Raw genomic sequence first — 25,471 nt, 5'->3', positions numbered from 1 at the left:
TATTTACCTTCAGTGGTATCAGAGCCTGCGTTAAATCCGTTATTTCATATATAAAAATAAAAGGGTTTTCAATCAGATTGAATAGATTTATTGTTAGGTTAATTAATTAATTTGATTTGGTTAATTAATCTAAAGATAAATGGTTAAGATGAGATTAAAATGTTTTAGGATTCGGTTAATTAGGAAAGCGGTTTGTATAATTAAATGATTGATTAAAACAATATTTGTATATGTGATATATGTGTTTTGTGGATTAAGGGTTTAACTGTTTGAATCGTTAAAAGAGTTAATTAGATTAATCTTTGAAAAATTTTGATTTTGTTAAAACGATTTAAACGAAACGGTTAGAATCGATTAATTAGATATATATTTGAAAAAGGTTATATAAATATAAAGTGAGTTATATATATATATATATATATTTGAAATTAAAATTTAAGTTTTTAATTAAAAGAGTTTTGATTTAAAACAGAGTTTTAGGTTAAATAAAACAGAATTAAAGTTTTTTAATTTTAAATAAAAAAAAGGTTTTGGAACACAGTAGCATAGCATTTTGCTACTGTGTTCATGCGAACCTATTCCTTTTAAAAGGGAATAGGTTGGGCGGCACTGCTGTCCATTTTGGGCAGCAATGCTGCCTACCGCGGATACGATCCGCGACGGGGACGAACCCGGATTTCGTCCCCGTCACGTCTTATTCGGTAATTTCATTTTTTCCTGAATATTTTAGTTTTTCAGAAAACTAAAATTAAAATATATATAGAATTAATTGATCCACATGATTTAATCGTTGTCTATTTTAAATTGTATAGATTGAATTCAGTTGTCTAATTAAGATGTTTTGATACGGTTAATTAGATAAACTATTTCATTGATACAAAATTAAAATTTAGGAACAACGAATCAGCCAATATAAATTTATTAATTGTTATAATTAATAAAAGGATATGGTAATGGTATGTGTTTTAATTTGATTTTGCAAACTGTTTTGTGCTTAATAAATATACTTGATATATTAGTTAATCACGTTAAACGGTTTTGGTAAAATGATTAAACACAATGATGTATAATCTCTCGTCTTAAAAGTTTTGTGTTTTGAAATTGATTTTACAAAGTTTAATTATTGGTATGTGATACGGTTGAATTAAACACGTTAAATAATCTTGGTAAAATAATTGAACACAAATAATTAATATTTTGTATAGTTGTATTTTGAAGTGTCTAATTAAGTTTATATTTGATATATTTTAATTAGAATAAAATATAGATGATACAAAATTAATTAACGGTTAATTTGATAGTAAAGTTAATTAAAGGACTAAATTGAAAATGTAATTAATTTAAAGGTTTAATTTGATTAACTTAAATATTACATAAAGGGTTTATGTAATCAACCAATTAAATTTATTTAATTGAGTCTTTGCATGTTTGGAGTTATGGACATATTTTGACCCTCTATAATAGTTATTTAGTCTTTTGGTATTTTTGGAAAATAGGACATGCGTGTCCTGCCTTATCTACTCTCTATTGTAATTCATCTTCTCATCTAAGTCCCTTCAAATTAGTTGAAGTATTCTTTAGTAGTATAGAAATTGATGTTGATGTAATTTCAAGGCGCCAAGAAAAAGACAGAGGACCTGGAGGATAAATATGTAATAGTTAGTATTTACCCTAGGGTGACCTTTATTCCGTTTTTGGCTCAACGGAATAATTTAGATGATATGACCATAACCACCAGTGTAAATTGTATGTGTCTGATGTATGCCAAAGCAAATCAAGACTAGGTTAGATTATGAGACTTAAAATAAAAATCTCTCGCTAATTAAAAGCTAAGTAAATAAGAAGTTATTAAAATCGGTTGCCCCTCCCTAATATTATAATTCAGCCGGCAGTATTGGGGCCTTTGGGTTGTTGAGTAAACTCAAGCTCGGGGTCTTATGGTAACACCTGAATTATCGAAAATCATTTTCACGAATATGGGATAATACTTAAATTAGATTATGATAATTGGATGGGTAAACTCATATTGTTATAAACTAATGGGAAATATGGTTGGGATTAATATGAATACATATTAGTTACTAATGTGGTTAGTAACCCAATAGCCTAGGAATCGCATTGTTGATGTGATTGATTACACGAATCTACCTAACAAATGAGACTAGCTTGTTGAGTAAACTCAATGTGAAATTTCAGGAGTTAGGATCCTAGCTCACTAAAGGATTTGTGAAATTCTTCGAATTAATATGGAGGGCTATTAATTTGGCAAAATAGTGGAACCAATTTAGAATAAAATTAAAAGACCTATAATTTTAAATTGATATACTTTAAAGCAAATGAATGAACATACGTCACTTTATCTCACTCTCAAGTTAAAGTAAATACTATGAATCATCATATCTAAAATGGATCTACATAATATTTTAACCGATAACAAATTGAATAGTTCAAAATTCACCGACTACTTTGGCAAACTCAAAATTGTTTTGAAGTTCGAAAAGATTGGGCATGCTGATGCCCAATGCCCTAGTAGATGATGCTCATGTCAAAAAGATTGATGTTTGCTGAAAGCACCAATCAGATGACGAACGTACAGGATGTATCACACTTGCAGCTATGGCACTTTGTGTCAAGACGATTGACTACATCACCGAAGCTTTCTAGTATTAGATTTGAATTAAGTGTCGACTTAGTTCTGTGATCCCTCCTGAAGATTTATTCATAAGCTCATCATGAATAAACTCAAAGACCTCTATAGAAGAGCTCTTGAATATGATCAAGTCAGTTGAGCCCAAATCTTAAGAAAGTGATGTCAGCACTTGGTATTGAGGGATCTCACGAGAGAAAAGGGAAGTTTCCCAATTCTAAAGAACCCAAGTCAATAAAAGCAAGTAGGGAATGCCACCAATATGGTAAGGAAATGGAAGAAGAAATGTAATGAAGTACTCAGACTCTCTCTAGAAGACGGGTCAGGATGGTGCTTTTACATTTGGAATTAAAAGATAGATAATACAACCTACTTGTAGGAATGTCACCTAGGCCATATAAACGAAAAACACATGTTCAAGCTTCATCAAGAATGGGCTTATAGACTCAGTTGATTTTTGAATCAATGGACACGTGTAAGTCTTGTTTAAAGGCAAAGATGATAAAGACACCCTTTAGCAATAAAGGAGAATGTGTATCAGACACTCTAGGACTAGTGTTGTCTCCTGAATGGACTCTAGCAAGTGTACTAGATACAAGTAGTAAAGTGATAAGTCAAGTATCGTATCCACAGGGATTGAGGACCAAAGTTTATGAGAAATACTTTGTAGAACAGGGTGTTCGTGGTGTGTGTATTCTTTAAATTGAGAGATGTTGTTTAAACAGTAACAAAGTCAATGATTTAGTTGATTAAAAGAAGTACTTAATGATGGAAAAAGGCAGAACAGGTTAAGCACAGCGGAACAGGTTACTTTCAGTCTCTAAACACCCTATTTATTCATGAATGACGCAAAGCGAAGTCAAGGTCTCTGCTTTAATGCTCACTTAAGTCAACTCTCGTGTGTTTTTAAGATTCTAAGACGTACTACAACCTTAAGCGTCCCTAAAGTTGGTTCTTTCTTGCATTACGATCGAAACAGCATTTCTATTAAGAAAACCCTTGATACAACCTCCTGACATCTCTGTTTTGGGGTTGAATGCTTGACAAATAGTTCCGTGAAGATGAAAGCAGTTTCCTATCATGCATCTAACACTAACATACATGCCTTAAGCAATGGAGTTAAAGATTCATCAAGCACAATATAATATATCACCATTCATTCATAAATAAGATAATAGAAGACTTACATAACCGGCCCTAACTGGCCAAACCCATTCAAAATGACTACTCACTCATGGTATAGAGTGAACAGCCTGAGTTAGTTCCACAAACCTCCATTGATGGAGTCATCTTCCTTAGAGAGCTTCCCTCTCTTCAAGAAGCCAAAATTCTAATTAAACTATTATCCCAAGTCAAAAGGTGTACCGCTCTCCTTCCGTCCACTACGTCTATATAAAGGAAGAAATATGAGCCGTACCACCAAATATTACAAAAAGATTGTTTTTCTACAGCTAATGATACTAGGAAATGATTAATTCTAATTTGACCCTTGAACACTCAAGGGGGTGATCCATCTTGTCATCATGTTGCTTTCTACCTTTCCTTCGCCGGCTGCCTCTGCCACGCCGCTCCTGCCACTTGTCCAGTCGTTATCTGTCATCAGGTACACAGCGGAGATCCGCTGGATCAAAAGTTGCTCTACTCCTCATGGTTCGTTGCAAAACAGGCTGTGTGGTAGCCTTTTGACTTAATCAATACAAATCTGCATAAAACACTTATAAGTTCTTTTATTTAGGAATATTTCGCCTAAATCACACACAAATTGTTATTAACATGCTGTTTAATTGCAGTCATATTCATGCCTAACAAATACCCCCAAATAAAATCCTTACTTGTCCTCAAGTAAACAAAAAGATAATCATAAGGGATTAGGTATGAATAATGGACGGATATTTAGAACAAAGATGAACAGGCGAAACAGATTTAGAACAATGATTCAAATAGAAAGAATTTACGACAGAAGACTTTTTGAGCAGATCATGATTGCTAATGAGGTTTTTTTCGCTAGAGTTAAAATTTTTCCCTTTCTTATGAAGTTCCTCAAAGCTTCAAATTGAACCTCAATCATCATTTAAACCACCTGCATTGATCCAAGCCTCACTAAGTTCAGGAGGATTCGCTCACTCTCAAATGGCCTTTGCTGCCATTAGGGAAGGGATCATCACTCCTCAGCTTAGAACAATCATCGTTAGGTTATGACATTGCTTTTTGGCCCTATCTCGATGGATCAAAAGTTTTCCGAACATAGTCTAAAGGTCTTACACATAGGTTGTAACGTTAAGCTAAGGCCAGGGTATGTCCACATGCCAAGCGACTCAACTTAATTACATTTTAAACATTTAGTGAACTTGTTTCACTTTATTACTCTGCACAGTTTGTTTTACAACATTGCCCAAGCTAAACTTCAAACACACAAGAGACAACCAATTCAAACATTTCATTTCAGGCTTAAGATATGAACATATGTTCTGAGCATACAACAAAACTTCACTCAATCATCATTCCTCAGATGTCACCATTTCAACAAATTTATTTTTATCCACCCAGAATTTCTTAAAAATTGTAATTTTCCTTAATTCGCGCAGCTTGTTCTGAGGCATGAGACAAATTCAAGGTATTTTGGGATTTCAGTGAAGGGAATTGGTTCCATTACGTAGTGTTCAAGAAAGAATAGGCTAAGGCTCAAGTTGGATATCCTAAAAATGTGGGTGCAAAGCACGGGTAGGCTTTTTGTGGAGTGAAATTGGGATCTAAATGCCTTTTTCCTCCTATGTTCTTCCACAATTTTACCATTTTGACTAGGCAACCAAAGCAATACCTACCTAAGGACAATATGCACTAGCCCTCTCATGAAGAAACAATGCATTTTCATGCTAATGTAGGCTCAAGTTCTCACATTTTAGAGCTTTTGCATTGAAACAGGAGATTCTTTAAGTGAAGATTGAGTTAAAACTTAAAAATTTTTAGAACTTCTTGATTTGGGAGTTTAAATAATTACACAAAGCTATTACCTCAAATCGCAATCACAAAAGCATAAACAGCTAGGAATAAGACAAGAGAATGAGATAGTTACAAGAAAACAAATAACGGACAAATTGCTTAAAGCGGACGTCGAGATTTATTAGAGGGTAATTTGCTAAACATATCAGTCTATAACAGCAGCATGTTTCATCTTTTTATCATGTTATGCACAAAAATTTGCAGTTTAAACGCATGCATCCCACCCCCAAATAAAAATCAACATTATCCCCAATGTTACACTAAAAACAAGAGAGAAAAAAAACAAAAATCATAACATGATCGCATTGGAGTGTAACAATAAATGCAAAGAAGGGTTATAAGTGTTACCAGATGCTTGGATAGCGACAAGTGTGAAGGTTTAGACAAGTGGGGAATGAGAGGACTCAACCTCTCGATCCTTAGCAGGAGCAGTACCATCCCCTTTCGAGGAGGTAGCGGCATGTGTTTCAGGGGCAGCAGATTTCGCTCTTACCGGACTTTTGACCGAGGCACCCGAAGGACTTTCCCGCCCATGCTCTTCTACACAGAGGTGCTTCATCATATCCACCTCACTTTGTAGAATAGCAGTTTTATGCTCAAGGGCATGGATCTGGTCTCGGTTAGCTACATTTGCGCAAACAGGGCATTGAACTTACAGACAATATCATCATTGGTGAGCTTTGCACATTTCATGTAAAAGGCTAGGTCTTTTTCGTGCTCAACTTGCTCGGACTCAGAGGAGACAGAGAAAGTAGGTTCACTCTTTCTCTTTCGGCTTTCGACTCTCCTGGATTCAACAAAGTCTGCCATCCAGACCCACTTCCCATTCACCATTTTCCCAAACAACATGCTCTGTAAGCTCCTTAAATCAATCTGGTCAGGGTGGTTCATAACAGTGAGCCGGGTGCGGTCCTCAGGCTTAAAAACTCCAATCTCGGCTGCAATCCGAGTCACGATACTCCCACAACAAATGATCGAGGAATTCTTCTTTCCAAAGTTGGCAATGTACTCCCCAAACCAATAGCCTAGATTCATTCTGGGCCCGGTTGTCATACTCCACAAAGCCGTAATGTCGGCATGGGGAATAGTGGACTGGTTTTCGCGGGCAAAGATGGTGCCAGAGACCAGTTTATGGAGGTACTGGACGGCATAGTCATCAATATTCGACGCCTTGGAAACACTACCGTCATACCTCGGCTGGTTCGAAATAGATTGCCAGAAAGCTTGTGGGTCAAATACATCAGGGGTTTGAGTGAACGCCTCCTTGTAACTTTTCGACTCAAGGTCATCATCATTTGTGGCACCCAATAGACTGTTGAACATGTTCAATGAAGGCCGCTGGGTGTGAGTCATTAGCCTGAAACTAAACTTGCCTTCCTCGTCCGGGTCTGTGATCTCGGGATGGTGCTTAAACGTAGCCAGGAATTCCAATGTGAGTTCTTTATAGGCCGGCTCCGTTATTTCAAAGAAACAGCCGAAATGGCCTGCCTCCATGAGTTTCCGCACACGCACGTCAAGTTTGAGCTTCTTCAAGGTCTCCCAGCAAACTGTTCTCATAGGCCCGAATTCAAGTTGCGCAAGTTCCTCGTAGTATGTCCGCACTGCTGCATCTTTGAACTGAGACAGCTTTTTCACCAATTTTTCGTCCGGAATGAAAGCAACTGTGCTTGTTCCCGTCATTTTGCCCTTAGCTTTTTCTTTTTTCGTTGATCCTTCGATTTTTACCTGCTTTGCCAGATCCCCGATTTCTCATCCTGCGCTCAACTCTAAATAGGGTTTCCCAATGATAAAGAGCGCAGAGCATGTGGTGAACCGTGAAATAAAAGTGTGAAAATAATACAAGTCGAACGAGGGGCCGTATTTTTGGTTGGTCTCCTTAAGTAGGGAGAGGAAATGAAATGTCTTGTTGCCAAACCGCCTTTATGAGAGCGGTCCAAAGGACGCCACCTGGACAAGTGGTTGGCAAAAGGCGCGTTTCTCCGAAGAGACCTTAGGGCGATGAACGGTCACGCTTCAAAATTTGAAGTTATGACTCCCCTATCCGTTGGATTTTATCGAGGAAGTGAGAGCATGTGAAAGAAGCACCTAGTGACCTATGATGAGACATTTCACTTTTTCAGACTTTTAGTTCGCCTCCCAGTTTCCAAGGACAGTCTGTCCATGGAAAGGCAAATCAACTCCTTATTTGAACAAGTAAAAACGTAAAACTTAACCCTTGTGGAAAGGTAAGTTTTACATCTTTGCTTGCGCCGGAGATACATAATACGGACCATTGCACGACACAAAATGGATCGAAACTACTTTTAACAAAATTTAACAAAATTTGAAATGCAAACTAATTAAATGCAAAGTTACTTGTGCTACCATTGGTGTTTGTAGCGAACACCCTATTTGTGCTTCTACTGGCTTGGGGGGTCTTGGAAGTGAACTGTATCGATCTTCCTTGAGTGATCGTTCTCTAGGTAGGGTTTCAATCTTTTCCCATTCACCTTAAAAGGTTCCTGACCCTCCTTGCCAATTTCAACTGCACCATGACCAAACACCTTGTTCACCAGATAAGGTCCCGTCCATCTTGATTTAAGCTTCCCAGGAAACAACCTGAATCTCGAATTGTACAAGAGAACTCTTTGTCCTTCGTGAAACGTCTTTATCTGAATTTTTCTATCGTGCCACATCTTGGTCTTGTCTTTGTAATTCACCGCATTCTCATACGAAAACAGCCTGAATTCCTCCATGTCACAGAGTTGAAGTCTTCGTTGGTCTCCCACAGCCTGTTGCTCAAAATTTAAGAAAGTTAACTCCCAAAAGGCCATGTGTTCCATTTCAACCGGCAAGTGACAAGACTTGCCGTACAGCAATCTAAACGGAGACATTCCGATTGGTGTTTTATAAGCCGTCCTATATGCCCAAAGAGCATCATCAAGCTTGTTTGCCCTGTCTCTCCTAGAACTGCCAACAGTTTTTTCTAAAATTCTTTTGATTTCACGATTGGAAATCTCCACCTGTCCACTTGTTTGTGGATGGTAAGGTGTGGCAATTCTGTGAGAGACTCCAAGCTTGCCCATCATCTTCTCAAATTTGGCATTACAAAAGTGGGTTCCTTGATCACTAATGATCGCTCGTGGGACACCAAATCTGGCAAACAGCCTTTTCAGGAATTTTACAACCACACGGGCGTCATTGGTGGGACTAGCCATTGCTTCAACCCACTTTCTCATATAATCAACAGCTACCAAGATATATTTATGCCCAAAAGATGTAGGGAATGGACCCATAAAATCTATGCCCCATATATCAAAAATTTCACAAACAACTATGTTATTGAGGGGCATGGCATTTCTAGCTGAGATATTGCCTGTTCGTTGGCACTCATTGCAAGTGCGAACGAACAGATTGGCATCTTTAAAAAGTGTTGGCCAGAAAAAACCTGATTGAAGTACTTTTGCTGCAGTTCTGCTAGCGCTATGGTGTCCTCCAGCTTCTCGGTCATGACAATGGCATAGAACAGTCTGTCCCTCCTCTTGAGATATACATCTTCGAATAATTTGGTCGGCGCACAACCTGAAAAGATAGGGGTCCTCCCAGAAATAATATTTAATTTCAGCATAGAACTTCCTCCTTTGATTAGTGGACAGGTTGTGAACCTTAAGTGAACTGGCTAGATAATTGGCAATGTCAGCAAACCACGGAGCAGGCTGTGCAATATAGAGACGTTCGTCTGGAAAACTCTCCAAAATCTCAGGTTGTTCTTGGTTGCTTTGGTGAGGAATTCTTGACAAATGATCAGCTGCTACATTTTCCGTTCCCTTTTTATCCTTAATTTCGAGATCGAACTCTTGAAGTAAAAGCAACCACCGTATCAGCCTTGGTTTTGCATCCTTCTTGGCGAACAGGTAGCGCAGTGCAGCATGGTCTATGTGAACAATGACTTTTGATAGCACCAAGTAAGGGCGAAATTTGTCGAAAGCGTACACAACTGCGAGGAGCTCTTTTTCCGTCGTGGTGTAATTCTGCTGGGTCTCGGTTAATGTTTTGCTTGCATAATAGATAGGCTGAAATTTCTTCTCAACCCTCTGCCCCAGAACAGCTCCCACACATGTATCACTTGCGTCACACATCATCTCAAAAGGTTGTTCCCAGTCGGGTCCTGCCAGTATAGGTGAGTTGATCAGCTTACCTTTCAATAGTTCGAACGCCTTTAAACAGCTTGCATCAAAAGAAAATTTTGCATCCTTGTGAAGTAATGCTGACAAGGGCAGCACAATCTTTGAAAAATCTTTGATAAACCTGCGGTAAAACCTTGCGTGCCCCAGAAAACTTCGCACATCTTTTACATTGGCCGGAACAGCCAGCTTTTCTATCACTTCCACCTTTGCTTTGTCCACTTCCATCCCCTTTTTTGAAATTTTATGCCCGAGAACAACTCCACCTGTAACCATGAAGTGGCATTTCTCCCAATTCAAGACCAAGTGGGTCTCCTTGCATCGCATAAGCACGGCTTCGAGGTTGTTTAAACAGTTCTCAAAAGAGTTTCCATAAACGGAGAAGTCGTCCATGAATATTTCTACAGTTCGCTCCACCATATCATGAAATATAGACATCATGCATCTTTGAAATGTGGCTGGAGCGTTGCACAGTCCGAACGGCATGTGCCTGTAGGCATAGGTCCCGTATGGACATGTGAACGTTGTTTTTTCCTGATCCTCACAGTGAATTGCAATCTGATTGTACCCTGAGTAACCGTCACGGAAACAATAAAATGCATACCCCACTAACCGTTCTAACATCTGGTCAATGAAGGGCAAAGGAAAGTGATCCTTCCCTGTGGCTTCGTTGAGCTTTCTGTAATCCACACAAACTTGCCATCCTGTTATTGTTCTCGTGGGAACCAACTCATCTTTCTCGTTGAGTACTACGGTTGTTCTTCCCTTCTTTGGTACAAGGTCAAGACTGGTCCACACACTATCAGAAATTGGGTAAATAATGCCGGCATCCAGAAGCTTCATCACCTCCTTTCGCACAACCTCCTTCATGTGGGGGTTCAGTCTGCGCTGCGGCTGGACAGATGGCTTGTGCTCCTTCTCCATTAAGATTCTGTGGACACAGACTGCCAGACTGATACCTTTCATATCATCAATTTTCCATGCGATTGCATCCTTGTTCCTTCACAGAACTTCCATGAGTTGCGCTTTCTGATCAGGAGTTAACTTTGAGGATATAATAACTGGACTCCCGCTGGGTGGTTCCAAGAAGGCATACTCGAGGTGTGCAGGTAACGATTTCAATTCTGGTTTAGACACTGGCACAGTTGGTATCTCTGGTGGTTCTTGATGAGTAGGAACAGTATGATCGAAAAGAGGTGTAGGTAAGTTGGATTCAATGGAACAGCCTGTTCCTTCACATAAGTTCACTTCTTCTCCCAATAGAGTCTCCAGAGTGTCCTATTCCTGTAAAGTAGAAAGACTTTGAAACTCATCCCAGAAACAGCATGTGTCATCATTATTGTTAGCTCGTCTCATTGCCTCGTTCATTTTGAAAATGACTTCCTCCCCATTAATCCTTAAGAATAGTTGTCCCTCTCCCACGTTTATCAATGCTCTACCCGTGGCTAAAAACGTCGACCTAGGATAATAGGAACATGCAGGTCTTCATCTATGTCCATTATGATAAAATCAACAGGCAAGATGAATTTTCCTACTTTTACAAACACATATTCCACCACTCCCCTAGGGTAACATACTGATCGATCGGCCAACTGAATTGACATACGAGTAGGCTGAGGTTCTCCTAATCCAAGTTTAGCATATACAGAATAAGGCATTAGGTTTATGCTAGCTCCTAGGTCACATAGTGCATTTTCAATATTTAGCTTTCCAATTAAACAAGGAATAGAAAAACTCCCTGGATCTTTCAGCTTTTTAGGTAGCTGCTGCTTGTTTTGGAGTATTGAAGAACAATCTCTGTTGAGTTGGATCATCGATATGTTCTCCAGCTTCTTTTTGTTTGACAGGAGATCTTTCAAGAACTTCGCATACGACGGCATCTGTGCCAGTGCTTCTACAAACGGAATGTTGATGTGAAATTTCCTTAAGGTGTCTAACACCTTAGAATTCTGTTCTTCCAGCTTTTTGTTGATCAACCGCGTTGGGTATGGCACAGGCGGAACATAAGGCGGAGGTGGCTTGTACATCTTTCCGCTTTCCCCCTGATCTTGCTCACTGGTAGATTTTGTCTTCCTGGTTTCTTCTTGACTAGGAACAGTCTGTTCCTGCTCTCCTTCAGTTTCTTCGGATGTCTCTGCGAATTCAGCATTTTCATCAGTAGACATAAGGGGTTGAGTTTGCTTACCAGATCTCAGGGTGATTGCCATGACATCGCCCTTTGGATTTGGCTCTCTGTTGCTTGGCATTATTCCCTTCCATTTTGACGTAGATGCAGCTAATTGGTGGACTTGTGTTTCCAGATTTTTAATTGATGCTTGTGTCTGTTTCATGAACTGCATCATCATCGTCTTCATATCTGGCTCTATATCTTCCTTTGGTGGAACAGGTTGTTTATAATGCTGTTGAGGTTGCCTCTGGTAGTGTCCTCCTTGCTGTTGTTGATATCTCGGTTGTTCCTGCTGATTGGGCTGGCCTGTCCATCCGAAATTTGGATGATTTCTTGTGGCAGGGTTATACGTGTTAGAATACGGGTTAGGTGGATTCCTCTGATTATACCCTGCATAATCACACTCTGCCTGTGCACCCTTTCCCTGCTTAACTCCGGGACAGTTGATGCTGAAATGAAGGCCTCCACAAAAATCACAAATGTCATTGAATGGTGGTTCGTTGGGGATCGAGGACATATTTATCTTGCTGAGCTGCCTAGCAAGCTGTTCTACCTTGCTTGTCAATTTTGACACAACATCTTCATTTCCCGCTCTTTTTCCCTCACTTCTGGCAGAGTGCCAGTTATAACTCGTGCTCACTACTCTCTCAATAAGGTCGTACAAGGCTTGTGGTTCCAGATCTTCGGGGTTTCCATTGGCTATGGACTCGATCTGGATCTTATAAATGTTGGTTACCCCATTGTAAAAGTTCTGCATTTGCATCCACATAGGGATGCCATGATTGGGGACTCTCCTTAGTAATTCCTTGTACCTTTCCCATGCCTCGACTAAGGATTCATCCTCTTCTTGCACGAAATGGGAAACCTTGTTTCTGAGCTTAATGGCTTGCCTTGGTGGGAAATATTTCATTAAGAAAGCGCTAGCCATTTCTTCCCAAGTAGTAATCGTTCCTGGTTGCAAGTTTTTCAACCAATTCTTCGCTTTATCTCTTAGAGAAAAAGAAAACAGCTTTAGTCGGATTATGTCGTCAGCAACGCCTCTGTTTGATCTGAAAGTGTTGCACAACGTGATAAACTCAAGAATATGCCCTTTTGGATCTTGCGACTAGTATCCATTGAACTGTACGGCTGCCTGCAACATTTGTATCATAGATGCTTTCACCTCGAACATGTTGTTCCCTTCGTTGGGCAACACGATGCATGATGAATGTCCTTCAGTAGTTGGTCTCGAATAATCTCTGATTCGCATGACAGGAGGGTTATTATTTTCTCCCTCTTCTTCCTGGTTTGGTTGAATTGTTTGTTCGGGTGGTACCCTTCCAGCCATTCTTCTCTCTCTTTGTCGTTCTCTTTGTCTTGCACGTCGAGCTCCCACTCTGTTTCGTCTACACGTTCTCTCCAATTCGAGATCGATAGAAAAAACAGGAGGTCCAGCTCTGCGCATAAACCGATAAAGATTCCTTCTGGCTGCACTATTTAGCAAACAGATTAAAAACACCTTGTTTCACAGAAAAGTTCGTATAAACTTTGTTGCTTTCAATCCCCGGCAACGGCGCCAAAAACTTGTTGTCTCCTGAATGGACTCTAGCAAGTGTACTAGATACAAGTAATAAAGTGATAAGTCAAGTATCGTATCTACAGGGATTGAGGACCAAAGTTTATGAGAAATACTTTGTAGAACAGGGTGTTCGTGGTGTGTGTATTCTTTAAATTGAGAGATGTTGTTTAAACAGTAACAAAGTCAATGATTTAGTTGATTAAAAGAAGTACTTAATGATGGAAAAAGGCAGAACAGGTTAAGCATAGCGGAACAGGTTACTTTCAGTCTCTAAACACCCTATTTATTCATGAATGACGCAAAGTGAAGTCAAGGTCTCTGCTTTAATGCTCACTTAAGTCAACTCTCGTGTGTTCTTAAGATTCTAAGACGTACTACAACCTTAAGCGTCCCTAAAGTTGGTTCTTTCTTGCATTACGATCGAAACAACATTTCTATTAAGAAAACCCTTGATACAACCTCCTGACATCTCTGTTTCGGGGTTGAATGCTTGACAAATAGTTTCGTGAAGATGAAAGCAGTTTCCTATCATGCATCTAACACTAACATACATTCCTTAAGCAATGGAGTTAAAGATTCATCAAGCACAACATAATATATCACCATTCATTCATAAATAAGATAATAGAAGACTTACATAACCGGCCCTAACTGGCCAAACCCATTCAAAATGACTACTCACTCATGGTATAGAGTGAACAGCCTGAGGTAGTTCCACAAACCTCCATTGATGGAGTCATCTTCCTTAGAGAGCTTCCCTCTCTTCAAGAAGCCAAAATTCTAGTTAAACTATTATCCCAAGTCAAAAGGTGTACCGCTCTCCTTCCGTCCACTACGTCTATATAAAGGAAGAAATATGAGCCGTACCACCAAATATTACAAAAAAAGATTGTTTTTCTACAGCTAATGATACTAGGAAATGATTAATTCTAATTTGACCCTTGAACACTCAAGGGGGTGATCCATCTTGTCATCATGTTGCTTTCTACCTTTCCTTCGCCTGCTGCCTCTGCCACGCCGCTCCTGCCACTTGTCCAGTCGCTATCTGTCATCAGGTACGCAGCGGAGATCCGCTGGATCAAAAGTTGCTCTACTCCTCATGGTTCGTTGCAAAACAGGTTGTGTGGTAGCCCTTTGACTTAATCAATACAAATCTGCATAAAACACTTATAAGTTCTTTTATTTAGGAATATTTTGCCTAAATCACACACAAATTGTTATTAACATGCTGTTTAATTGCAGTCATATTCATGTCTAACAACTAGTACATTCAGATGTAGTTAGTCATATATCAACACAAGCAAAGAGAAAGGTTCAATCACTTCATTAGTTTCATAAGATGATCATACCAGATATTGATACATCTTCTTGATGAAGCATAAGTCAGAAGCTCTTGAGAAAGTTCAAATGATTCAAGAATGAAGTAGTAAATCAAATAAGAAAGACTATTAAAGTACTTCGATTAGATCGAGGGAGAAAATATTTTTCAAATGATTTCCTGAATTATCTAAATGAATATGGATTCATTCGTAATGGACTCCTCCGTATACACCACGATGTATCTGAAAGGAGAAATTGTACTCTATTAGATATAGTACAATCCATGATGAGCATAACCTCTCTTCCAAAGATGTTCTAGGGCTACTGTTGAGCGATTTCCTCAAGTGCACAATTTCGCTTGTAGTAATAAAAAGATATCGATCCCACAAGGAACGTTTTTTAACGAAAACTTATTTTAATTCAGTTTAATTCACATTTTAGGTTTATAATATAGAAAATCGTTTAATTGAATTTGGTTTTGAGATTGAATTAATAAGAATCATATTAGAATATATGTAGAATGTTAGAAATCAATTCTGTTTTGAGTTTGAATTACAAAACAGAAACGTTTAGTGTTTAAAATAAGAGAATAATTGTATTCGTTTGCATTAAGCAAAGAAAACAACTTTAAACTTTGTATAAATTATAAAAGTATAATAACGTAAACTCCTTCAATTAAAAGGCTTTCAACCGCAGACAATCCTCCTACGGTCGGGTTAGATTGCTACCTTAACCAAATTAATACTTATTTCCGATAAACCGACTTAACGATCATATCGTCCTTAAGAATGAATTTGCCCAAGTGTTCAACAAAGTTTCCTTGTAAAGATATTGAATTTAACTACGTTTTAATGAAAACACCAGAACTCACTTCGGATCATTTACAGAAGTGCTACATAAAAATATATTGAATTGCATGAACTTTATTAGATGAAGTGTGAATTTGATACAAGTTTATAGAGAATAAAAAGCATGGAAGCATTCAAAACGACATTGGAGTTCCGGGTCGTCAATCCTTTCCTCAAACCTCGTTAGAGTTTGTCAGGCTCCGGGGTCGAATCCGCTACTTAATCTTCTCGCTGAATCTTCAGAATAGAGATGGTTCTTCTACTACCAAAATGTAAACTAGTCTTGAACAAATCTTAATCTAAATCTAATTGCTACTGTGTTTGTAATTAATTTAAGAACAATGTGTGTACATCAAATTGCTACATCAAATTGCTTTTACAAAAATGAAATCTAATCTTTGACTCATTTCTGAGTCAGAGTTTCTGCATAAATTCTGCACTAATCTTAATTAATCTAACTCTTTTTTAACTCTGAAATCAACTCTTTATTTATAGATGTGGAAGAGTCGTGTCTAAGGGTCGTGTCCGCTGTGAAGAGACGTTTCTATCCACTCGAACGGACGCGTTTCTTTGAAATTGAACATGTGAAGGATGTGCTGCCAGATTTTCTAATGTTACCGAGATTAAAGAATCTCTACCGAGATGAGGGAAGCAATTTTTATCCTTCGGAACGCAAGAAGAAGACACTGGAAATCAGCTCGGTCGCGACTCGGAATCTCTACCGAGATTCCGAAATCCCTGTCGAGATTCTGACTCCGTTCTTGTCTCCTCGTATCGGTGTGCTGATTTTCTCGTACTTTTGGCTCGTAACTTAGGATTTTTCCTTCGTTTTTGATCTATTTTCGTTCCTATTTGGATTTTACCAAATATTTAGGTACCTTGCATGAAAGAAACATATTCGGACGTAAAAGTACTCTAAATAGATATAAACAGCACAAATTCGTAGCAAAATTGATGTAAATATTGATGATATTTTAGGTATATTTTGGGCTTAACAGCTACACCTTGGAAACCGCCTTATGTACCTTAAACCGAGTATCCACAAAATCCGCCAGTTCTATTCCATTTGAATTGTTTGTTCATGGAAAAAGAAACCCAGTTTCTCTTTTATGAGAGTTTAGGGGTGGTCAGCATATGTTAAAACACATAACATCAGATAAGTTAGATTCTAAATCTAATAAATACTTCTTCATTGGATATTACTTCTATCATCCAGATGATCGAAAGTAACAGTGTCTAAAGACGCTATACTTCTAAAGAAAGAGTTTCTTCTAGAAACACAAATAGAAAGCGTAATTGAACTTGATGAAGTTCAAAAGGAAGGATAGGCTGAAATAGCGAAAGCGATGGTGGAACACGAATCTGTCTCACAAGATGAGACACTGGTGACATTACTAACTCATATGTCTGGTCAAGTTCATCAAAATCCCTAAGAGATTTTGGATTTCTAGTGGGAGCCGATGAAATCCCAAAGAGATTTGGATTTCTAGTGGGAGACGACGAAGAGGTTCAAGTATTAGACGATGAACCTACAGCTTATGAGGAGACTCTTGCAAACCTATACATGTAAACTAGTGGGAGCTCGTATGAGCCTTTATATGTAAACTAGTGGGACCTTGGTCGTTTACTTAGTATGACATTTCGATGATATTCTACTAATGGGAACGACATAGCTACACTGCAATTGGTGAAAATTTTGGTTATCGGATAAAATTCTCCATAATAGACTTAGGAGAAGCAACTTACATCTTAAAGATTAAGATCAAAGATTAAGAAGACTGTTTGACCTCTCCCAGTCTAAATGCATTGACAAAGTGCTCAAAGCATTTCGCACTAGACCTAACATCATTGTTACTTTAAGCATGACAAAGTCGATTATAGCTCAATCCAAGTGATGGTCACTGGATTGTTGTCAAGTACAATCTTAAGTACTTAAGATAAACTATGGACATGTTCCAAGTATATGGAGATGATAAATTGAAAGTTGGAGACTTTCAGATATAAGATAAAGATGATTTCACAGAATACAAGTTTATTTTGAAAGAGGTACGGTTAGCTGGAATAGTTCCAAGCAGGAAACCGTAGCTGAGCCAAAGGTCAAAATCAGAGTATGTAGCAGCTTTGGAAGCAGCTGATAGGAAGTTTGGAAAGGTAGTTCATTAATGAACTAGGTGGGGGTACCTGGCATTGTTAATGAGATTAACAATAGAGCTGTTGCTCTTGCCAAGGACCCGTAGTCTCATAATACATCCAAACACTACCTCAGCCGTTACTATCTCTACCGAGAGATAACAACAAGAGTACATGTGAGAATCAAAACGGAGTGTCCATAAAAGGACAATCTTATAGGTCCATTTAAAGAATGTCTTACCCCCAAAAGGTTCATGGTGGTCATGCGAACGCTTTTGGGAATGTTTTTAGAAACAATTGGCTTTAGTCCAAGTGGGAGTATGTTGGGGTTTAGTGTCCTATAGACAATTGTTCTAGGATATAAACCTAATGTAAATGAATTGTTCTTTATGTCATTTGTTTTAATAAGATATGGTTTCATAACTGTATAAAGGCAACCTCTTTTAAAGAACTAAATAAGTCTAATAAAAGGAAATTCCTAAGTTTATTTAAAGTGATTATAAAGTGTTCATACAAGCATGAAGTGAGACGAAACATTATAATAAACTAATAAACTTAAAACCACCCCAAGTCAAGTGATATGTTTTGAATAGGGATTGACATAACACTGTTGAGACTTGCATGTAACAATGTTTTCTGTCGAGGCAGAGAGCTGATCTCACAAGCTTCAGATATGCAGATATCTAGACAGTTACATGGATCCAATGAAAGGGGTTCGTTAGGATTGGGGACCCGACTTGAGATAATAGGATGGGTAGATTTATCCTTGTCACATGTTCATCTCATTGGTATTAATAGGTATAAGTAATCCTAAGACTCAAAGGAATGTTAATTAGTGATTCTGGATTATGGAATGTGATGCTTTGATCTTGTTGTAACACGATCCATAACAGGGATGACTCTGGGGTGTGTATGACAGACGTTGGGTATCACAGGAAGTAATTGCAGGATAGTTATACATTGGATTGAGCATTTGTCACTCCTGATAAATGGGAGATACGTCCAAGGATCGCTTGTGGAAGACTTAACTCTAAATCCTTGCAATGTGATAGCTTAAGACTTGAAATGCAGATTTCACTTAACCTATCTAATTGGAGTTAACTCGGCATGTACAAGTAAAACGAACGTCTCCCTATATGTGACTTGATATTATCCATAGTCATAAGATTATGTTTAAGGATGTAGTTGATGAAGGATCGAATTATACTGTAACTAATACGGAAAGGTCAACGACGAAATCAACCTGTCTTCTTATAGCTCTAGGGGAATGTTTCGGATCTGCCAATCACAGTTCGCGTACTCATTCCATTATACAAAGATTGAATATAATTTTAAGAAATTAATTTAATAGTTGTATACGGCTAGAAGCAATAAGAACCTAATGGGTCACACATAAGACTTGGAACCCAAAAGAGAAACAGATGTTAATTAATTGACGGAAGCTCAACTGAGTCCACTAAGGCCCAGTAACAAAAGGGGGGTGATTTTTATGTGCTATGTCACATAAAGGAATTAATTTAATTTAAACAATTATAATTAGATTATGATTATGGATTAAATTAATTATAGGATAAATAAGTTAGGAGGTTTAATGAGATTAAATTGCTTCTAATTATTATTCTATTAATAAGTTATTATTATCTTTATATTTAGATATAATTATAGATAATAACAATAAGAGTTTTATTCCGAATTAAATTTTTATTCAGTAACCTAATTTTATCTAACTAGGGTTTAGATGGAAGAGGCTATATAAACCTCCTTTAGTGGTAAATTTCGGCCAACCATAGTCTTTTCCGCAGACTGAGAATTTCGACCCCTACAGTAGAGGACGGAATTCCACTGATTGCTTCCATTCGATTGATTTTATCTCTTCATCTTTCTCATTAATCTTGTGTTGATTAATTAGAGGCAATCTATTTTGATTGCTATTACTTGGTTGAGTTCTAATCGTTTACTTATATGTTTTGTTATGTTCATGAATTTAGAAAAGACATACAAAAGGAGAAATTCGTTTTGCTCCTCCTACATCGGGTCAGTTCACGATTTCACGGATTCCTGGAGATTGAACCGTCGGATCGTCACGATTTTTGGACAGGAGCTTCTAGAAACATTCTTCGTTGTTTTCATCGTTGGGATTGTCGTTCGGTGGTCTGGAAGGTCTGTTCGGGTAGGGGCATATTGGTAAACAGTTTCCATTGTTGGGGTTTTGTGTCCTATAGTCAATTGTTGCAGGATACAAACTTATTGTAAATGAATTGTTCTTTATATCATTTGTTTTAATGAGATATATGTTTTATAACTATATAAAGGCAATCCCTTTTAAGCACTAAATAAAGTCTAATAAAAGGAAATCCGTAAGTTTGTTTAAAGTGATTATAAAGTGTTCATACAAGCATGAAGTGAGACAAAACTTTATAATAAACTTAAAACCACCCCAAGTCAAGTGATATATTTAGGATTGATATATCACAGTTGAGACTTGTATGTAACAATGTCTTCTGTCCGACAGAAAGCTGATCTCACAAGCTTCACATATATAGATATCTGGACAGTTACATAGATCCGGTGAAACGTTGTTCATTAGGATTGGGGATCCGACTTGAGATAACAGGATGGGTAGATTCATCCTTGTCAACTGTTCATCTCATTGGTATTAATAGGTATAACTAATCCTCAGACTCAAAGGAATGTTAATTGGTCATCCTGAATTACTGAATGTGAGACTTTGATCCTGTGGTCCCACGATCCTTAACAGAGATGACTCTGGGGTGTGAACTGCAAAGGCTGGGTGTCACAGGAAGTAATTTCAGGGTAGTTATACATTGGATTGAGCATTTATCACTCCCGATTAATGGGAGATACATCCAAGGATCGCTTGTGGAAGACTCGACTCTAAACCCTTGCAAGGTGATAGCTTAAGAGTAGAAATTCAGATTTCACTTAACCTATCTTTTTGAGTTGACTCGGCCAATAACAAGTAAAACGAACGTCTCGCTATATGTGACTTGACATTACCCATAGTCATAAGATTCAGTTCAAGGATGTAGTTGATAAAGGATCGTATTATACCGTAACTAATACGGAAGGGTTAACGATAGAATCAACCTGTCTTCTTAACGGACTCTGGGGGAATGATTACAGACTTGCCAATAACATACTCTGTACATCATTCCGTTATGCAAGGGATTAAATATAATTCTTGAAGAAATTAATTTAATAGGTTGCATACGGCCAGAAGTAGTAAGGACCTAATGGATCACACATAAGACTTGGAACCAAAAGAGAGATGGATGTGATTAATAGATGGAAGCCCAATTGAGCCCAGTAAGGCCCAAATACAAGGAGGGGGCCGAAATTTGTATGTATTAGTAAGGGATTGATTTTATTCCATTAATCCTAATTTGATTAGGATTATGAATTAAATTAATTAAGAGATAATTTAATTAGGAGTTTTAATTAGATTAATATTCTCCTATTATTATCCAATTAGGTTATTTATTATTATCCTAAATATATTAGATATATAGTGAGATAATAATTAAGAATCCTTTTCCGAATTGGATTCCTATTAAGTAACCTATTCCTATCTAACTAGGGTTTAGATACAAGCTAATATATATACCCCTCCCTATAGTGAATTTCGACCAAGCCCTAAGCCTCCCCACTTGTGATTTTCGAAATTGCTTAGAGAGAGAGAGAAAAGAATTCTATTCCCCAAATTCGTGGACAAGAATTCATACGACATTCCATCGATTGATTAATCTTATTCATCCCTCTTTCTCTTTGATCTTGTGTTGGTTTATTAGAGGCAATCTATTTTGGTTGCATCTCATAAGGGTTGATTCTAACTTAATCTCACCGTGTTCACGAAAGAAAGAAAAACAATCAAAAAGGAGAAATTCGTTTTTCTTCGCCTACATCAGGTCAGTTCACTATTTCGAGGATTCCCGGAGATTGAACCGTCGGATCGTCGCGATTTTTGGACAGTAGCTTCTAGACATATTCTTCCACGTCGTTCGGAGGTCTGGAAGGTCTGTTTCGGATAGGGGCAGATTGGTAAATAGTTTACATCTCCTTTGAAGTTGTGGGCACTTCGTTTGCAACGGTAGATTGATCATCGAAAGGTATTTCTTCTTATCCCTCTTTATATGAAATAACGATTAACGGATCCTATGGTTAAAAGAAAGTAGGCTAAAATTTTTATATTTCCGCTGCTATACCTTAGCCTTAATTTCCTTCATCCATCTCTTTTGAAGTTGTGGGCACTTCGTTTGCAACGGTAGATTGATCGTCATAAAGGTATTTATGTTCAATCCCTCCTTATTTGAAATAACGATTAACGGAACTTGGGAAAAGGAAATAGGTAAAAATTTTATATTTCCGCTACTAAACGTTTGCCTATTTACTTTCAGGTCCCACCCGGAGTTATGAAAATCTTCAGCTGGAATGTGCGAGGGTTGGGGAGTCCGCGTGCATTCTGTGCCCTTCAAAAACAATTAAGGGAAAGCTGCCCCGATATAGTGTTCTTGATGGAAACAAAAGCATTTGACAATGATCTTGCAGGGTTGAATTTTTTTTACAGCAACTTTGAAATATTCAGCGTTCAGCCAAGGGGAAGGAGAGGAGGTTTACTTTTAGCTTGGAGGAAGGACCTTATAGTAGAGATAAAGAATTATGGGGATCACTGTATATACTTCTTTGTCAGAAACAGGGATAATGAGGTGATATGGAGGGGGGTAGGGTGCTATGGTTGGCCCGAGGAGACAAAAAAGTACCGTACGTGGGAGTTACTCAGGCATTTGTCAGAACTCCACACATACCCACTACTAGTGTTTGGTGATTTCAATAAGATCCTTTACCCGTTTGAGAAAGTTGGGGGCGAGAAAAGGAGTGGAATAAGATGGTTGCTTTCTCTGACTGCCTTCAAGACTGCAGATTGCATGATCTAGGCTTTGCGGGTCCACAGTATACCTGGTCTAATGGGAGATAGCAACATGGATTAATAATGGAGCGTTTAGACAAATTTACTAGTGACCAAGCATGGCAGGACATCTTCCCTCATTATAGAGTTAATCACTTAACAAGATTTGGGTCTGATCACTGCCTAATTCTTGTTAAAACAGAAGCAGAACGAGTAAGAACGGGAGGCCGAGTGCGCCAATTCAAATTTGAGAAAATGTGGCTGAGGGAGAGCACCTGTAGTGAGGTTGTGGAAAGCGCATGGCTCCGTGGGGAAAACGGTAGTGATATTGAAGCAAGGGTTCAACAGTGGGCAACTTTGTTATCGAGCTGGAATCAGAATACAGTTGGAAACATTGCTAAACAAATCCAGCAGGCATCTAGTCAACTACTAAACCTACAGAAAACGAGTCATAGCAGTGAAAGTGCTGAGGAGCAGCAATTGATACAAGAAAGGTTGGCGGAACTACAGGCCAAGGAAGAAATTATGTGGAAGCAGCGGGCTAGAGTGACATGGCTACGGGAAGGCGATAGAAATTCTGGTTTCTTTCATGCACAAGCTTCCAGTAGGCGAAATGTGAACAAAATTAGATAGCTGCAGAATGATCAAGGGATTTGGGTTGAGTCTGAGGATGGAATTGGGTAAGTAATCGAATCATATTTCAAAGATATGTTCAGTGTAGGGCAAGTCCAAGGGGAAGATGAATTTCTTGAGGTCGTGCGATGTACCCTGTCTGAGGATAGCATTGAAAATCTTAATCAGCCATTCATTGTAGAGGAGATAAAATGTGATGTATTCCAAATTCACCCGGACAAAGCACCTAGCCCTGACGGTATGCCTTTTTTATTTTATCAAACTTATTGGGATATCGTTGGGGTTGATGTTATTGCAATGGCTCTACAATTCCTTAATAGTGGTATCATGCCGGGTAATTTAAATCATACTTATATCACGCTGATACCAAAAGTAAACAACCCCACCCAGGTTCAGGACCTGAGGCCTATTAGCCTCTGTAACGTGCTTTACAAAGTTTTGGCGAAGGTTCTGGCAAATAGATTAAAACACACTCTGAGTGAAGTGATATGTGAAAACCAAAGTGCTTTTGTACCTGGTAAAGCAATTACAGACAACACATTAATTGCGTTTGAAGTATTCCATTCCATGAAAAAACGGCTAAAAGGTAAGAAAGGAGCATTTGCATTTAAGTTGGATATGAGTAAGGCATATGACAAACTTGAGTGGTCCTTTTTGGAGAAAATGCTGGCTAAAATGGGTTATCCCCCAAACTTTATCAAGCTGATCATGGCCTGTGTTAAATCATATTCTTTCTCTTTCCTAGTGAATGGAAAGCCCAGTGGCTTTGTGACTCCGACAAGGGGAATCCGGCAAGGGGACCCTCTGTCACCGTATCTATTCGTGATCTGTGTAGAAGGACTTTCTGCGCAGCTACATTTGGCAAACCAGAGTCGGAAGCTACACAGAATAAAAGCCGGAAGAAGATGCCCCAAAATTAGCCACTTACTATTTGCAGATGACTCATTAATATTTGGTAGAGCGACTAATGAAGAAGGAAAGGTGGTTAAAATGATTCTGGAAAAGTATGAGAGAGCCTCTAGACAAATGATCAATTATGAGGAGTCAGATATCTCATTCAGTGGAGGTGTAAGTAGGGAAAGGACGGATCAGATCATTCAGACACTTGGTGTACAAGAGGTCGGCCAGTTTCCAAAGTATCTAGGCATGCCGACTACTATCGGAAGATCCAAAAAAGCAGTATTTCAGTTCCTACTTGAAAGATTGAGCGAGAGAATTAAAGGCTATGGAGAGCGGCTGCTGTTGAGTGGTGGAAAGGAGATTCTGATCAAGGCGGTTGCCCAATCTATACCGCAATATTTATTATCGTGCTTTATTGTTCCCTAATCTTTTTTGCAGGGAGATCCAAAGCCTAATCGGACGGTTCTGGTGGGGTGGTACCTCTGAGAAGTGGGTCATCCATTGGCTGTCCTGGGATGCCTTGTGCAAAGCTAGAAAGGAAGGCGGGCTGGGATTTTGGTGGTTCGAATCATTTAACTTGGCGATGGTGGCAAAGCAAGCATGGAAATTAACAACACAGCCCTCTAGCTATGTGCAAGGATATTTAAAGGCAAATATTTCCCAAACTCAGTATTTATGCAAGCAAGAGGCAGAAGCAATGACAACTTCGTGTGGAAGGGTTTGATCAAAGCTCGAGAATTGATAAAAAAAAAAGGGGATGTGCTGGAAGGTAGGCAACGAACAACAAATTGACATTTGTAAAGATAATTGGGTACTAGATTTAAATTCCAAAAAACCAGTGACAAAACTAGATGAAGTGGGTTGCAACACAATAGATAGTCTCATCTGTGCGGAAACAAACCAATGTAATCGGACTTCAACTCGCTGATTATTTAGCAGAGACAAGGCTGCAGCAATTGAAAAAATCCCCATTAGCTAGCGTCGACCCGGAGATGAACGGAACTGGTCAGAAACAAAGTCCGAAACTTTCTCTGTCAAATCCGTTTATTTCCTTGCTGAGCAAATCCGAGCAAGCGAGGAATGTAGGGCATCGGAGTCTGCAAACAAATTGGAAGAATGGAGCTGGATATGGCGGCTCAACGTACTATCTAAAATTAAACACTTTGTTTGGAGGCTATGTA

At 38.5% G+C, this 25,471-nt stretch overlaps 1 non-coding gene across 1 annotated transcript; it reads left to right on the top strand.

The window, feature by feature from the left end:
* Window positions 1-12,750: 12,750 nt before the first annotated feature.
* On the top strand, window positions 12,751-12,857 carry LOC136204932 (small nucleolar RNA R71). Its single transcript, XR_010675743.1, has one exon. It is a non-coding gene; the product is annotated as a small nucleolar RNA R71 (small nucleolar RNA).
* Window positions 12,858-25,471: the final 12,614 nt, after the last annotated feature.

Source organism: Euphorbia lathyris, chromosome 8 (genome assembly GCF_963576675.1).
Source record: "Euphorbia lathyris chromosome 8, ddEupLath1.1, whole genome shotgun sequence".
Classification (NCBI taxonomy): domain Eukaryota; kingdom Viridiplantae; phylum Streptophyta; class Magnoliopsida; order Malpighiales; family Euphorbiaceae; genus Euphorbia; species Euphorbia lathyris.
This window is presented reverse-complemented; position numbering and strand designations above follow the sequence as displayed.